This window comes from Panthera uncia (assembly GCF_023721935.1).
Source record: "Panthera uncia isolate 11264 chromosome A1 unlocalized genomic scaffold, Puncia_PCG_1.0 HiC_scaffold_17, whole genome shotgun sequence".
Taxonomy (NCBI): Eukaryota; Metazoa; Chordata; class Mammalia; order Carnivora; family Felidae; genus Panthera; species Panthera uncia.
Genome location: NW_026057577.1, coordinates 109565565 through 109577998, shown reverse-complemented (window position 1 = coordinate 109577998; position 12434 = coordinate 109565565).

The following is a 12434-nucleotide window of genomic DNA, read 5'->3' as shown; positions in this document are numbered from 1 at the left end:
ACTTTGCTGTGCGGATAATGAGATAATTTGCTGTCTTATATTCTTTAATGAGGTTGTGTCATATGCCTCCTTTGTACCACTCCCTCCATGGTCTTAACTGTGGTGGAGCAGATTGTTCTCTGCCTTAGGGCTTGGGAGAGCCGGAACAGCCTGAACCCCTGAAGTGGATTTGGAAAGAGTCTGAGGACGATGTCCAACCTAAAATGCCAAAGGAGACACACACTTGAATACCTACTTCCTCTTTCATTGTCGCTGTTTACAGGAACCCTGGAACTCCAAGTCGCTAGCCCTGGAAGGAACTTCAGAGCGCCTTCCATATATCCATCCATCCACCCATCCATCCATCCATCCATCCACCCACCCATCCATCCATCCATCCACCCATCCATCCATCCACCCATCCATCCATCCATCCACCCATCCATCCATCCATCCATCCACCCATCCATCCATCCATCCACCCATCCATCCATCCACCCATCCATCCATCCATCCATCCATCCATCAAGTTGTTCATTCATTCATTCACTCACCCAACACTATCAGTTACTCCTGTATGTCCGGTATGGTGCTGGCTTAGACTGTAGGTAAAACTTGGTTTCTGCCTCCAAGGAACACAGAGCTTCGTGAGTGAGACAAGTCCAAGGCCAAGTCAGTCATATTTCTGCATGAAAATCCTTCAAGGGAGATGTGAGCACACAGCCAAAAGAGATGCTAACTCTAACTCCTTAACTCTGCAATTGAAGAACATGAGCTTAACCAGAGAAGGCAAGAAGCTTGCCCAATGTCTCACTGCAAGTTAGTGACAGACCTGGAATGAGAGTCCTTTCCCCACGTCCGCTTGTTGGCACCTGACTTCTTCACTTCTTCTTTCGCTCACTCAGGCAACAAATATTGCGCAGTCCCTCCCAGATGCCAAGCGCCACACTGGGTGCTGGGCATGCAGTAGCGAGCAAGACAGACACACTTCCTGCCCACCAGCGCTTCCATAGGGGGCTGGAGACAGAAAACAAGCACATCAGCAAATAGATCAGTCAGATGATTGTCGCGAGCTGTGCGCTCTGAAGAGAATAAAGCAGAGGCAGGGCTAGAGCAGCTCGGGGCTGCTCCGGTACCATGGCCAGGGAAGGCCGCTCTGGCCAGATGAGCTGGGAGGGGACCCGGGGCCACCAGGAGCCAGCCGCACAGACAAGACAGGTGCCAGTCCCGGCAGAAGGAGCAGCACCAGCCAGGCCTTGTCTTGTGCGACCTGCAGGATCCAACCCCTTACTCTGCTTTGAACAAAGAACCGAAAACTGGAAGATGTCTTGAGGTGATTGATCTTTTTGGGGTTTGGCTCCAGTTTTTTGCTTGTTTGGGGTCCGACTGCTCGTACTAGATGGAAGCTGCACAGAAGGAGCTGCTCGATCACCACTTTGTCCCCAGGGCCCAATGGGGGGTGTTGAGGTGGAAAGTCAGTGGGTTTGTGTCTAAGTGCTCCTCCACTGATGGTAAGTGAGGCTCTGTAGGGTGCCAGTTGGTTACCAAAAAGTAACAAAGCCTCCTTCTCCCCTCCCATAATTGCCCCACTTAGTTCATTAAAGGATTATCCCTGAGACTGGGTTGGGGTGGGGGGGCAACCTGGGAGTTCTGGCAGCAGCACAACCTCTCTGAGGCCTGGGGGCCCCCAACAGGGGCAGCAAACAACTGGGTTGGGATCAGGGAGTCCTGGGTCTAATCCTAGCTCTGCCCCTGAGTGACTGTGTGACCTTGGGCGGGTATCCTCCCCTTTCTGGGCCTCAGTTCTCTCATCTATGCAATGAATAAGGTTGGGGTGAGAAGAGTGGCTTCAAACTATGCTTCAAGAAGTCCTAGAGTCCCAAAGAAGGGTTCCTAGGGGTCGCCTTGCAGGGAGAAGCAGAAGATAGGACACATAGAAGTGGGACCCCCCCACCCCACTCTTTTCAACCGGAACAACCCTACTGTAATCTGTTTCTCATGCTGGGTTTCTTCATAAGGAGGTGATATATGCAGTGGTAATGAAAGCAAACATTGGGGTTCCTGGGTGGCCCAGTTGGGTGAGTGTCTGACTCTTGATTTTGGCTCAGGTCATGATCCCGGGGCCATGGGATCGAGCCCCTCATCAGGCTCCATGCTGAGTGTGGAACCTCCTTAAGACTCTTCCTCTCTTTCTCTCTCCCTCTGTCCCTCCCTCCCCCCCCCCCCCATCATGCACGCTCTCTTTCTCTGAAAAAAAAAAATACTAAAAAATTAAAAAATGTTTAAAAAGAAAGCAAACATTGACCGCTCACATCTTGTCGGCTGCATGTTGTGCAAAAAATGTGTGCAAAGTGCTTAGCGCAGTAATCCTGCATAGCATTTGTATCACGAGGATGCACATTTCCAGGAAACTGAGGCCATTCAATATCCTAGGGTCCAGGAGCTCAGCTAGGATGCAAACACTTGGAATCAGGCCCCTTTCAACTGCCCCTTGATCAAGAGTACAGACGTTTTGTATAAGGCTGATAGGCTCTTTAGGGTTCTGCCTGTTACTAACGCTGTGGCCTTGAGTACCTGGAAGGTTCCTGAAGGAGATGATACACGTGAGATGTTTAACATCATACTTGGCTTATGGGGAAGGCTCAGGAATCATTAGCTGTTATTATGATTATTAGTATTTTAATTTCATGTGAAGACTGATTCTATTCCTAAAATGTGCTTGGAAAGGTCTGGAGTAAATGATCCCTAAAGCTCTTCCAGTCCTGGCAGTCTCCTTCTCAGAGGGGGGGATGATGCCATGGGTGGGCAGTGCCCTGCTGCCCCGAGGGGTGGGGGCGGGGGAGAAGGTGCTGGCCAGTAAAGAAGCTTTCACTGGTTTTTACAAAATGAGAAAAACAAAGGACGAGCCAGTGAGATTTTCATAAAGTTCACTTTGTTTTATGGAAAGGACTATCTTTGAATCAGAGGTGAAGGCCCATCTAACAACAAAAATATCTGGTTTTTTTTTTTAAGGAATTCTTTTTAAGTTTATGTATTTATTTTGAGAGAGAGAGAGACTGGGGGAGGCACAGGGTGAGAGGGAGACAGAGAATCCCAAGCAGGTTCCATGCTGTCAGTGCAGAGCCCAATGTGGGGTTCGAACTCACGAACCGTGAGATCATGACCTGAGCTGAAGTTGGACACTTAACCCGCTGAGCCACTTGGGTGCCCATGTCTGGTGCTTTTTGAGCACTCACTGTGTCGCCTTCCACAGAGGCTCTTGCTTAGTACTCCCAAGATCCCCCACGTCGTTGAGGAAACGGAGGTTTAGCAAAGTCACTAATTTGCCCGAGGTCCCACAGCCGAAAAGCAGCAGAGTGGACACTCACACTGAAGCCCTAGAAACAGCACAGCTCTGTTCTCTTCCCTAATATGCTGTCCATCCTGGAGCCTGCTTTCATGTTGAACAGCTGTCCTGAGATACAATTTATATGCCATCAGATTCACCTGGTTAGGAGGGTGCAAGTCAAAGGCTCTCAATTATTTATCAAGTCATGCAACCACCACCACCATCTAATGTTTGCACATTTTCATCACCCCAAAAGGAAATCTCATCTCCAGCCCCTGCCAACCACTAATCTACTTTCTGTCTCTGTAGATTTGCCTACAAATGGACGTTGCGAATAAATGGAATCATACTGTAGGTGTTCTTTTGTTCCTGGCTTATTTCACTGAGCACGTTTTTGATGCACCCCTGTGGCTCATCCACGTGGTACCATGTATCATTACTTCATTTCCTTCTATGGCATAATAAAACTCCTTTGCGTGGGTGTAGCCCGCTTTGTTCATCCTCTCATCAGTTGATGGACAGCGGGACTTTCTCTACTTTTAAGCTGTTAGGAGCAATGCTGCCATGAACATTTGTGTATGAGGTTTTTTGTGTGTGTGTTTTTTTGCGGGGGTGGGGGGGTTGTTAATGGTTTCTTTTCGTGGACAGGTGTTTTCATTTCTCTTGCGTAGATATGTAAGAATAGAATGGCTAGGTCATATGGTAATGCTATCCTTAGCATTTTTAAGAGCTGCCACACTGTTTCTCAAAGCAGCCATTTTCACTCCTGCCAGCAGGATATAAGGGTCAATTCCTCTACGTCCATGTCAACACCTGTTAATACCAGCCTTCTTGGTCATTGCCATGCTAGTACATGTCAGATGGGATCTCACTGCGGTTTGGATTTGCATTTCCCCAGTGACTAAAGACATTGAGCATCTTTTCATACGCTGATTGACCTGTGGTGTATCTTCTCTGGAGATATGTCTATTCAAATCCTTTGCCCATTTTTTAGTTAGGTTTTTTTTTTATCATGATGTCGTTGAGCTGTAAGAGTTCTTTATTCTGGATACAAGTCCCTCATCAGATATACAATTTGGGAATATTTTCCCCATCCTGTGGCTTGTCTTTATCTCTTCTCAACTGTGTCATTTACAACACAAAAGTTTTCATTTTGATGATGCTCATTTTATCCATTTTTTTCCTTTTATTGCTTATGCTTTAGGGGTCATACCTAGGAATTCATTACAATCGCAAAGATTTACCACTATATTTTCTAAGAGCTTATGGCTCCTTAATTTAGGTCAACGGTTCATATTGAACTACGGTTTGTGTTTATGAGATATAGGCATCCAAATTCATTCTTTTATATTTGCAAATCCAATTGTCCGGCACCATGTGTTGAAAAGTCTATTCTTTCCACATAGAATTGTCTTGATATCCCTGTCTGAATCAATTGACGATAGATGTAAGGGTTTATTTCTCAACCCTCGATTTTCTTCCAATGACCCAGATGCCTGTTTTTAGCCAATACCACACTGCCTTGATTACTATAGCTTTGTAGTAAGTTTTAAAGTCGGGAAGTGTGAGTCCTTTACCTTTGCTCTCCTTTTTTAAGATTGCTTTCTGGGCTCCTTGCATTTCTATATGAATTTTAGAATTAGCTTATCAAACCCTGCCAAAAAAAAAAAATAGTCCCCACCTTTAAAAGTGTTCTTTCTCGGGGCGCCTAGGTGGCTTAGTTGGTTAAGCGTCCGACTTCGGCTCAGGTCACGATCTCGCGGTCTGTGGGTTTGAGCCCCGTGTCAGGCTCTGTGCTGACAGCTCAGAACCTGGAGCCTGTTTCAGATTCTGTGTCTCCCTCTCTCTCTGCCTCTCCCCCGTTCATGCTCTGTCTCTCTCTGTCTCAAAAATAAATAAACGTTAAAAAACATAAATAAATAAATAAAAGTGTTCTTTCTCTTATGAAATACGGTGATAGGAGATAGTAATTTTTTTTTTTGTAATTTTAGGGACCCCTGGGTGGCTCAGTTGGTTGGGCATCTGAATCTTGGTTTTGGCTCAGGTCATGATCTCAACGGTTTGTGAGTTCAAGCCCAGCATCGGGCTCTGTGCTGGTGGTGTGGAGCCTGCTTGTGATTATCTACTCCCCCCCCCACCCCCGCCGCCGCCCCGCACTCTTCTCCTCCCCTGCTTGTGCTCTTTCTCTCAAAATAAAATAAACTTAAAAAAATGTTTTAAAAAATTTAGTGACCCTATTATTTGCAAAAACAAGCAAACAAATAGAGAAAACAATCGTGTGTTAGGTCCTCAAAATTGTGGGGGAATTTTACCAATCTGTGGAATCCAAAAGTGACTTAGAAAGTCCTAGAGTATGGGTCAGAGTTTGAAGTAGGGCAGAGTGTGTACTGATGAGGAGGAGGAGGAAGAAGGAGGAAAACAGAGATGACATCCAGCGGGGCCCAGAGGGGTCCCTGGACCCCTGTTGTAACATAGATCTGGCAGTGTCCTAAGGACAAGAGGTGGGACATGGAAGGCCCTGTTCACATAAAAGTCCCACGAGACTCCTGGGGAAAAAGTCACTGTCAGCAAAGGGAACCAGAAGTTGGCCCTAAGACCGGCACCACTTGTCCAGGTGGGGGAACGCAGTGATATGGTTTACCGCCTGATGTCTGAAGTTCAGGCATGGCTAACACAGACTGCGTGCTGCCTCTGAACTACACACTTTATACGCAGCATCTCATTTAACGCTGGCCACAATCCTGGAGTTCACATTGTAGTTGCTCGTTTAATTGCCTGACACAGCCCTGTCCAGAGACCATGTGAAGCACATATGTGATTTTAAGTTTCCAGGGGCCACATTTAGAAAGGAGAAAGAGGGGCGCCTGGGTGGCTCAGTCGGCTGAGCGTCCAACTTCGGCTCAGGTCATGATCTCACAGTCTGTGGGTTCGAGCCCCGCATCGGGCTCCGTGCTGACAGCCCAGAGCCTGGAGCCTGTTTCGGATTCTGTGTCTCCCTCTCTCTCTGACCCTCCCCCGTTCATGCTCTGTCTCTGTCTCAAAAATAAACGTTAATAAAAAAATCATTAAAAAAAAAAGAAAGGAGAAAGAAATAGATGAAATTCATTTTGGTCATTATTTTTATTGAACTCTATGTATATCCAAAATGGTTGTTTCCAACAGGTCATCAATATTGAAACATTTATTAGAGGAATCTTTTTCATTCCTACTTCTTACTAACACTCTGAAATCCAATGTGTTTTTATACATGTCCAGCGCATCATGACTTAGATGCGAAATATTTGATCTGTATTTAGTTTTCACAAAATTTACAGTTGAAAAGCGGCTTCACATTCCCGTTATTTCAAGCATACTTAAAAGAGAACCGGGTATCTGCTTTTATTTATTTATTTTTCATTTTTTTAATGTTTATTTATTTTTGAAGGAGAGACAGAACATGAGCAGGGGAGGGGCAGAGAGAGAGGGAGACACAGAATCCAAAGCAGGCTCCGGTCTCTGAGCTGTCGGCACAGAACCCCATGTGGGGCTTGAACTCACAAGCTGCGAGATCACGACCTGAGCCGAAGTCGGACGCTCAACCCACTGAGCCACCCTGGTGCTCTCAAGTATCTGTTTTTAAATTTAAATTAATAAAAATTAAATAAAATTGAAATTTTTCCTTGGTCACACCAGCCAGATTTCAAATGCTCCATAGCCGAGTGTTAGTGGCTCTGCCATTGAACCCACAGGCTAGCAGTGTTGTGGATCATGAAGGCAGTGACAAAGTCAGCTTGTGGAACACCGGGTCCCTTGCATTGTGTGGGCACATAGTAGGCATTCTTGAACATTTATCAAATAATACATAAGTGGGTGGATCAGTAAGCAAATTGAGCTAGTGAGCAAATGCAATAATGAGTAAAAACCAAGCAAACTAGGCCAAATGCCCTGCCACAAGTAAGTGGCAAGGAGGGAATTCACAGCCAGGTCTGACTCATTCCAAAATCTATTGGCTGCAAGAAACATATGCGGACATAGGAAAGGAAAGCGGAAGCCTAGGCCATTGAGCCAAGGATCATCAGGGTGTCCTTAGTGCCCTGCCAACCTGCCATAGGCCCCCTGTCATCCACCCACCCTCCCCAACCTGCTGTGCCGCCTTTGTCCCGGCCAAGCTCTAGGGATGCTCCGGGAGCCCAGAGGATGAGAGGCTGGCAGGGGCAGGTGACGCCATGAACATGGTGACAGCCGGCTGCACCACACACAAGGGCAGAGCTCTGGGCACAGGAAATGCGCACCAGCTGCATAGACAGAGCCCTCGTTTGTCCTGAAATCTACAAGACTGACCTCATCTCTGGTCACAAGTCCTGGTGCTGAGCCAAAACTGGAATGAGAAGCCCAGGGAGACTTTAGTTTCAGTCACAGGACTTCAGAGCTGGAAAGACTTGGAGACATCAGCATATGCAAACATTTATTCTGTAGGCCCGGGAAAGGCAGAGTCCCATGCACTGTTACCCAGTGGTCTCTTTAAAAGGAAAGGCCAGCGGCGCCTGGGTGGCTCAGTCGGTTGAGCGTCCAGCTTCTGCTCGGGTCATGATCTCGCAGTTCGTGGGTTCGAGCCCCACATCAGGCTCGGTGCTGACAGCTCGGAGCCTGGAGCCTGCTTCGGATTCAGTGTCTCCCTCTCTCCCTACCCCTCACCCACTCACACTGTGTGTGTCTCTCTCTCTCAAAATAATAAATAAACGTTAAGAAAAAAAAAAAGGAAAGGCCACATCTTACTTTTGCTGTTGCTATGGTACCATTACTTCCTTTCTCTCTAATGATACCATTTCTGGGTTCTCTTCCAGCCCCTGGCAGTCCTTCTGCTCCCCCCGTGTTTCTGCACCCCACTGTTCTTCAGGGAGTAGCCACAACACCAGAAATCTTAGCCGGTTCTGCTTTGAGCTTTTGCTGATTATTTCCTCTGTCTGAAATGCCTTTCCTGCCTTGCTCTTTACTACTCCAGCCCTCGCGGTCTCCGCCTGGCTACCTAGCACCTACCTTCAAGGTCAGGCTCAAATGTCATGGCTTTGATGAAGCTTCCTCTGTCCCACTGAACTAGTTACTGTATCACCTCCTGCCCTTACTCCATCAGGCTCTCCATGGCAGCTATTGGACAATGGAGAAAACCAGGTGGTTTTACCTCTGTGTTCCGGGAGGGTGTCCGTGGCTGAGACCCCAAGGTTGAGAGGAAGTTGTGGAAATTAAAATTGGAAAGAAAGGGTGGGGCCGGGTGGGAGAGTGGGGCAGGTTGTGAACAGCGGAGAAGGGGGGCTCTGGGGACCCTGCTGTGAATGCCTGGAGTGGAGTTCTGGACATCTGGTCCTATGACGGGGACATTCTCGGGGGGACCTCACTTGATCCCACGTTGACAAAAAAACGGAAAACAACAGCGTTGAAGACGTGATCCCTGGCCTCCCGAGCTTCAGCTGTTGTAGAGGAGTCTCACGTATTCGTTCCTCCATTTAACAAGTGCTAACTGAGAGTTTGCTTTGTGCCAGCCACTGTCCTAGGCACTGAGAGTAAAAGTAGGTTTGTGCGTGTGTGCGCGTGCGTGGGTGGGTGTGTGTGTTTGCGGAGGGAAAAGGATAAACACGTAGCTATTAATTCTTTCAATGGGCTAAGCACTGTTCTACATGCGAGGGATACAACTGTGGATGAGGCAAGTATGTTCCTGCCTCGGGAAGTTCCTGTTCTGGTGAAAGAAGACAGATATTGAATAAGCCATGACAAGTTTAACAAGTTCAGTGCATTTTATGAAAGGAGTGTAAAGAGCAGGATGGGAACACGCAGCAGGGGATCCCATCTTGATCCAGCGCCCCCAAGATGAGGCGACATTTCGTCTGCCCCTCAGAGATGAAAAACAAAGATTTCACAGATGTATGTGAAATATAGAGTGCAGGGTGCCGTGGGGGTACATCTGGAGGGCACAAAACCTCGACAGGGCTGAAAGGAAGGCCACTTGGAGGAAGTGCCAGCCAGTGATCACCTATGTAGATCTAATTATAGATGGAATTAGACACACGGAGCAATGAAACCCGGTAACAGCGGATCTGAGCTTTCCTGAGGAAGTGACACTTGACGTAAGATGTGAGACATGCATGGCAGTTAAACGGGTGAGAAGGGAAAGACCCTGAAAGTGTTCCCGGCAGTGGGCCTGGCATGTGCAACAGCCCTGAGGTTGAGGGAGTGTCGTTCTCTGGGCCCCATTTCTCTCTCCGAGAGCTTCGATGAAGATATGCAGGTCCAGACCGTCAGTGAGAGCAGAGGGCTGCTCTCGGTACCCAGAGAATACCCAGTGTTTCACTCTGTCCTTGGGGCTTTCCAGGCACTGAGAGGCATCTCCCTCGGACCTAATCCTGGACCGAGTGTCCAAAGAAACTTTAAAGATCATTGAATTTAGCATCATCCCTCCCTTTCCTGAAAGGGAATTGAGACTCAGAGAAAAAGCAAGGGTCTCACCAAGATTAGAGGTCATCATGCTAATTAATCACTAACTAGGTACCGGCCATTTTGCTAAGCCCTTTACTATTCAACACGAGGTAGAGACAATTAGTGGTGTCATTTGACCAATGAGGAAACTGAGCTTCAGAGAGGACATCTTGTCTGACATCACACAGCTAGACATTCCCAGAACCCTGAAATCCAGGTAGCTGACCCCAGAGCCTGTGCTCCTATCCAATGGGACTCTTTGGTGGGAGTTGGCCAGAGCCCAGATTCTCTGACATTCAGCCTCATGCTTTTGCTACGGGAGGCCTCCACATCCCTGCACCAGGACTGACTGACTTCAGGCGGGTCCACCCCTAATTTTGCCGGGTACTAAGCAAGAGTGCACATGGAGAGCCCCGTGGCTTCAGCCTTCCCTTCCTCCTTCCCTTTCCACAAAGAAGGTGCTTACACCTGCCAGCCCAAGCTCCACCCACTCACCACCCTTACTCCTGGCCAGGAAACAGCACCAATTTGGCCCCCCTCCCACCCTTCAGGGGTGCGCAGCCTGCCTTGGGTGGCAGGTGCCCAGCAGAGGCCCGCTGCACAGGCCTAGGAAGCTAGTTGGGGGTTTCTGAACAGGACAACCAGATCCTGGGTGCCCAGAATGTGACCCAGAAGTGGAAATCCTAAGCTTGGGGTGAACCAGCCCACTGGCTCTATATACTCTGACCCCATGGGGAGAATGCAGCTGTGGGAGGGGCAGGGCAGGGCCCAGGAGCTCTGGGGTGAGGGGAATCCGAACTACAGACAATCCTGGGGTTACTCCTGGGTCCCCCCTTTGCTCCCATAAGGCAACTTCCCAGCAGGACTGAATGGTACATATTCCTTGTGCCCCTACAAGACACACAGCCCATACCCATCCTGCTTCCTGGGCCCTTACCTAACAGTGACCCCTGCCCCGCACCGAAATCACCCCATCCCCACCTTGGGTCATGCCCCAGCTTGTGCAAACCACAGTCCTCATACTGTGCTAAGGCAGGATGAGTCAGGGGCAGAACTCAAGGTGCTGAGCCCTGGGAGGCTGCTCTGAGTGGAGAAGAGGAAGCTCTGAGGCCCAGAGAGAGAAGTGAATCAGGCAGGGTTCAGATCTGGGTTCCGGCCTCGACTCAGCAAATACCTGTAGCAGCAAGGGGTGTGGGGGAGGGACCCGGGCACACCTGGTTTGGGGTCAGGCACTGTTGAGGAAGTATTTTACCAGGGAAGTATGTAGCTGTCATCTCCAATGTTGCTAAAACTGCAATTTGTTTAAGGTTGGGGGGGGTGCAGGGGGGCTCTGTGTGTGTGCACATGTGCGTGCCTTTGTGAGTACATATATATATATATATACATATGCATGTGTGTGTGTGTGTGTGTGTGTTATATGTGTGTGTGTGTCTCTGATGTGGGCACATGGCTATGCATACAGCTATATGTTTGTGTCTGTGTGTGAACGTGTGGACCACTCTACCTATGCCTGTGTGGCTCTGTCTGTGTGGCCAGTGTAACTTAGGTTGTGTCTAAGTGCAGCAAGCAAGGGGCCCCCCAAACTTGGTGCCTGGCGAACGACACCAGAACCTATCATCTCAGCCACTAGGACAGCCACCACGTATGATCTCTCTCACTATTATGAGGACCTATTGGATACCAAATACATATTTGTTGAATTGAGAGCAGAGAGGCCCCCACCTGGTTCAGCTGCCTGGGAAGCCCCGGAAGTCCCAAGGAGGAGGCCCGGGGTGGGAGAGGAGCTTCAGCCGGGCTGTTCCCAGTCCTCGCTCAGGACACAAGTCTCAGAGGACCTCTCCGGCCCTGGGACTTTGATTTGGTGTTCCCCTGTGCCCTGGTCAAAAGTCAGGAAACAGGGCTCTGAGCTGTGCGATAACCTTGTTGTGGAAACTTGAGTAAGTCCCTTCCCATCTCTGGACCTCGGTTTCCTTATCTATTAACAGGGCAGGTTGGATTACAGACGTCAACGGCCACCTCCAGTCTCTCAACATGGTGTAGGTTTCACCTTCCGGACTTTTGTCCAGAGGCCCCTGCCCATCTAGACACTGGAACCATTTAATTGCCTTCTGCTCATTGTACAGCCTCCGGGTCCCAGCTCAGGCAGCAGGTGGGAGTGCTAAGTGCTGCTCTTCAAGTCTTCACGCTGTTTCTGGGTTCTCTGCCATGACTGCCCCGGGGTAACCCCCAGGCATTGTAAATTAAGATCACCTTTGCTAGAAACACACTTATTGACATTCAGGCTTGAGAAGGGAACATCTTGGGGAAATGGTGATGGAAAATGCAGTCCTCTAACACCTTGGCCTCTGGGCCTCTAGAGGAGGAAGCATTCTGTGAGCTGATTTTTCCAGAAAGTTGGGGTGGGGTGGGGAGAAGCAGGAAGTACTGTGGATTAAAACGCTAAAATTTTCTTTTGTTTGAAATATTTCAAGTAGGAACCTTCCCAGATGTACTACCTGCTCCCTGCCTTCTCAAACAAGAGGCAAAGCGTAATTTCAGCTTTACTTGATGACTCAGGGCCATTATAAAACATTAATGGTGGAATTGAGTTTTAATACAGTGGTGTCCTCAGGGCTTTGAAGGTATGCTAGGCTATTTTCGCCTACACTGAAAGAGTCAGGCTTTTCTTTTTTCGTATTTT